The 5,331-nt window shown below is 46.4% G+C and overlaps 1 protein-coding gene across 2 annotated transcripts in view; it reads left to right on the top strand.

Moving 5' to 3' along the window:
- GRM8 (glutamate metabotropic receptor 8) overlaps positions 1-5,331 on the top strand; it is a 570,128-nt gene that overhangs the window by 495 nt on the left and 564,302 nt on the right. The window lies entirely within an intron of this gene.

Below are 5,331 nucleotides of genomic sequence, written 5' to 3'. Positions count from 1 at the left end.
GCCTGCCCCTCCAGGGGGAAAAGCGGGGGGGCAGCAGGGAACTTTGCGGCTGGCGGCAGTACAGGCGCTGGTGCCTGCGCTCACTGTGCTCGCAGTGGCTGATCAGCCAGGAGCTGATGGGGAGCAGAGGGGAAGGAGAGGGAGGTGGGGGGAGAGGGCCCCGGCCATTGCAGCCCTATCCCAGGGTGGGGGGTGCCACATGCCTCCCTTCCTCTTCCCTCCAGCCTGTGCTGCCGCTGGACAGGCTCCACCATTGCCTGCATGAATCAGAGTCACCAGTCAGGACACGGAAAGCTAGGGCTGGGGGACTGCAGGTTGGCAGTGAGGGGCACAACGACAGACTGTGAGTTGGGAGTGCCAGGCGCTGGCACTCCCAAGGGGCTGCGGGTCAGGAGTAAGGGGCACCATTGTGGCCAGGGGGCAGGGTACTGCAGGTTGGAGTGAGGGGCATGGGCAGGGTTGGGGTCAGTGGGTCGGGAGTGAGTGGCAGCAGCAGGGCAAGGGGGGGTGGCTTAGGCAACAGAAGGGGCAGGGTTGGGGCACTGCCAGCCCCCGATCATATTGCCCCCCCACCATGACGGGTCCAGTATGGTAACCCCAAGTGGTGCCAGCCTTTTGGCAGGCGTGCCACAAGTTAGCCCCAAACCCTCACCGAGGCCTACTGCAATCCCCTTGCCCCGACCGACCCGGCCGGCTGCTCCCCGCACCTCCGCCCCCGGCCCGGCCTGGCCGCAGGGTCTCCCCGCACAAGCACCGCCCACAGCCGGGCCCTCGCTCCCGGCCCGGCCTCTCGCCTGGGGCTTCCCGGCTGCAGCCTCCGGCGGCGGCGGCGGCGGGCGCCCCGTGCGAGGGCGGCTCCTGGGCCCGCGCCGGTAGCTGCTCTCCGCAGCCCGGACAGAAACGGAAGGCGGGCTCCAGCCTCTGGCCGCAGCCGGGGCAGAAGCGCGTCATCCTGCAAGACAAGCGCAGAGGAGTCAGCGCCGCGCGGGGCCCGGCCCGGGCCGACCCCCGAGGACCCCCGGCCCGGCCCAGACCTGGGCGCCTCGCAGTGCCCGCTCCTCCCCGTGGCTGGAAGGAGCCCGATCCCGCCCAAGTGCCGGGTCCTGCAGCCCCGGGCAGGCGGCTCGGGACGGACTGGCGGAGCCGCCCTGGCAGCGCCCAAGCCAAATCCACCCGCTCGGCGAAACCGCCCGGCCGCGAGTGGCAGCGCGCCCGCCCGCCGGAGCCGGCCCGGGCACGTGGGGGACGACCCCGGACCGCGCCGGATCCCCCGCGCCTCGGCCTGGCCTGCTTCGGGGCGCAGAGAAGGGGAATCCCGCTGCCCCGGGATGCTTCCTGCAGTCCCCCACCCCAAATAACCGCGAGAGAGGTCCGCAGCTCTCCCAAGCGATGGTGTGGGGAAGTGTGAGCTCTTCCGGGGGTGATTAGATAAAGATCTGTCTGAGAGAGAGACATTATGTAGAGAGAGAATGATTGTGTGTGTATGTGTGTCTAGAGAGAGATCGTCTATCTGTCGGTCTATATAGCCAGAGAGCAAAAAGTGTGTGCGTGTATAATCTCTCTCTCTCTCTCTCTCTCTCGATTATAACTATGTATGAGAGAGGGATGATCATATGGATGTGTGTATCTATATCCATATATATAGCCTGTGTGCGTATCTATCTAATCTACATCTATATACACAGGTAAATCTATGTATAGAGAGAGGTTGTGTGTCTATCTATTTACACACACATTGAGATATATAGATATAGATGTATTTATAAAGAGAGAGGTTATATGTCTGCGTATCTGTCTAGAGAGAATGAGAGATTGTGTGTGTGTCTGTGTGTTATGTATGTATGTATTCACCACCTAGTGCATGGTTTTTCTTGCAAGAATTGTAAGTGGTTGCAAAGTTAACGCATTAAAACACGCCAGTAATGATTGAATATTCAAAGCTGGAAACCTTTTGACTTTTGAGGGTGGCGATTCAACTAAAAGAATATTTCTTCTTGGGGTGGGGGGTGGGGAACAATGATATTAAAAGTGACTTCTGGATTTCAGGGGAAGAAGAAGAAACCGCCTGCAGCTCTGTGGGGAGGGTGGTGATTGTTTCCACAGAGAGGCTCAAAGTTTGGTTCACTCTGATTAGGTTCCCCTTTCTTTCTTTCTTTTTTTATTTTTAATGGATTGTATTAATGAACAACAGGAGCATTTGGTTCTAATCCGGTAATTTGCATGTGTACAATGTCTACCTTGCACAAGGCTATTAGGTTCCAAGGAAGATGGTTGAGTAGTAAAATTGTTAAAATACTGCAGCTGCTAATTGCAAGGAAACAGGCCCCGGGTAGTGGAGCTAGCAGAGCTGATGTTTTAATAGGATTCCTCTGTAACCGAAGCAAACTGTGTGGCAGAGATGAGTCTAGGAAGATTTTAAAAAAAATAAAAGCTTAGTTAAGTAAAGGCAGAGAACAATAGAGGGCTCTCTTCTTGGAAGATTCACAGCTGAGGCAATGGTTGATATTTGTACAGTTAAGCAGGAAAAGTGGTGAAACAGCTTTCCTATTTAACTGATGAAATGGTTGTTGAGTCTATTCGCTGTGCAACAGCGACTCTCTTCCAAGAGAGACAAATCTAAAAGGATTGGATAAGTATCTGTAAAGCACTTTGAGGTCCTGGGATAAAAAAAAACTAGAAGTTCAGGGTATCGTTATTTATATAAAGGCAACTGGGAAGAAGAGGTAGAAGAAAGATCAGTCACAGAAAGCCAATGAGATCTCTTAATGTTTGAACTTGGGGGAACATTTGGAAAGCTTGGCTGTACACAATTATTAACCAGCTCAAGCTGGTGTTGACCTTGGCAAGAATTACTATAATAATCTTCATGTAAGGCTCATTTCTTCTACAGAAATCTTGTCACTGCATTGAGCACAAGTAGATCTTCCTTTGGTATTAACCAGGTATGCTTTCCTGTGCTCCTTCCTTTTGTTTTTGGGCAAATACATTCTCAGAGTCACTTCAAGAAAAAACTTACCCTCCTTTATGTTTGAGTTCTCTGTTGCCCCATTAGAGTATTTCAGGTCATAGATTTTGCTTTGAACTATGGCTGCAATAATCTGTTGGCTGGAGGCTTGAAGTCTAATGGAGAGGAGGGGAAGGAGAGAGAAGTCTACCTCACCTCAGCTGAGTAAGAAAAATTCCCTGCCTTTCACCTGCTAGACTAGGGGTGAAAACTAATTCTGAAAGATGTTGGTATTGATAGAGTTTGTTCAGCTGTGAAACCACTCGGGGACAGGAGGAAGTACCTAAAATCATTTTCTTTTGGAACATTTATCTATTAACTCTCAGCTTTTATTAGACTTGCTCTTGGAGAAGGTTGGTTTTGTTTTTATAAAGATAGCTTGTTTGGAAGAGAGAGATTTCCAGGAAAGGCTGTGAAGGCAGACGCTCTGGGGGTGTCTGAAGGAGCAGTGAAATGTGTGTGAAGAGACTGACGTGAGACATTTTTTCCATACTGTACTATGAAAAAGTAGTTCCTGTGGATAGGGCACTTGATGATTTGCCTGTTTTGATTGTTGTGTAATGCATTTTCTCAGGAGATCTTTACTCATAAGTCTGAGTAAATAGACTACTTGCGTAAGTAAGAAGTACTCTTGGAAGTTAGAGGTTGCAGTGTATGAGGTGCTAAGACTCAGAATTCCCTTGCATTGACTCTTTTTGCTGACAGTCTGTTTCTTTATGAAATTCAATTTGCTGTACTCAGTTGGCAATGCTTTTTTCCCCCTGTTGTCTACTTGTATTTGCCATTTTCCTCATTACTGAATATTGCACATGGCTAAAGAGAAGATTTTTGTGGGGAGAGGGAGGGGGAATACAAGAGTTAACATGTAAATCAGCAATGTGCATTCTATGGACTATAAAATGAAAACATGATCTTGATGATTAAGTTCCAAATATCTGAGATTTTCTCTCTTTGACAAAACTTTGACAAATTTTGTATTTCACAAAAAAATCAATTTGCATAAATATGAACAATCTGACAAATCTCTTACAGGGGAAGATCTATTTTGAGTGTCCAAAAATCTTTGCTTTTTTAACTCTATTGTATAGTAATTTTATTTTCATTTTATACTGTTACAGATTAAGTTTTAAATAAAAAGCAACATTTCAGAATTCTGGATGAGTCAATCTCACTTGTCATAACGTTTTAAAGAACTATTGTACCTTTCATTAAATATGTAAAATGGCCTGCAAATATTTAAAACTGCAAACATTTTTACATGGCCAATAACATGTCCATTTGTGCTGCCTCAGTGAAGAGTCCTGTCTGTCCAACAGGCTCATATAGCCTTCATGGATCTTTTAGTATCTGAATCACAGGCAGGAAAATGGTGCTTCTTAAAATCAGTGGGGTTATGTGATTTTGATTTTTTTTTTTTTTTTTTTAAAGAATTTTCTTTTTAAATTAACAATTTTTCATGCTATATGTATTTCTTTTAAGTGGCACGACTGTAAATTTACAACTTCCCTTTTTCAATGGTCAAAATGAAGCCATTGTATATCTTATTTCATTATTTATCATTTCATCCCAATTAGAGTTCATCAGTATAAAAAGCTCTATTAAATATGAGTATTTAATCAGAGTTATGAATGGTCCTATTGCATATGTGTGAGTTTTGCACACCCTCGGAAACAAACGCACACGTTCTCATGCCAGTAATCATGGGACTTGTGTAGCTTGTTATAATACAAAAATCCAGTATATTCTGAGCCCGAGCTTTATTATAATTAAACTATGAATATGACCTTTTAATAATACTGATAATTTCAGAAGCTAAAAGCTACCTTAGTTCTATTAGAAAAGTTCCCACATCCATGCTCACCTCTAGTTGCACTCAGTTAGATAGGAAAATGAATGTACATTCAAACAGCTGAAGTTAAAGTTTGTATTGTGAACTTTGTTTTGAAATGAGACTGGTTCAGGTACTACCAGATGTGTTTTTAATGAAATTGAGAGTCAGTAAGACTTTACTTGAAGTAGTCTGTACTTCTGCTTAAAACTGTTTGGTCAGTGCTGGAGAAATGTATACACTTCCTCCTTTCAAGTAACTTTTCCAGTAAGCACTAACTACTATTACATAAATTCTGGTAAATCAGGAATATTTCATAGATTTCATAGACATCAGGGCTGAAAGGGACCTCGGGAGATCGAGTCCAGCCCCCTGCCCAAAGGGCAGGAAGTCAGCTGGGGTCATAGGATCCCAGCAAGATAAGCATCCAATTTACTCTTGAAGGTGTTCAATGTAGGTGCTTGAACCACCTCCGCTGGCAGACTGTTCCAGACCTTGG

Source organism: Crocodylus porosus, unplaced genomic scaffold, assembly GCF_001723895.1.
Source record: "Crocodylus porosus isolate Cpor-Errol unplaced genomic scaffold, CroPor_comp1, whole genome shotgun sequence".
NCBI lineage: Eukaryota > Metazoa > Chordata > Crocodylia > Crocodylidae > Crocodylus > Crocodylus porosus.
Note: the sequence above shows the minus strand (reverse complement) of the source record. Positions and strands in the feature narration are given on the sequence as shown.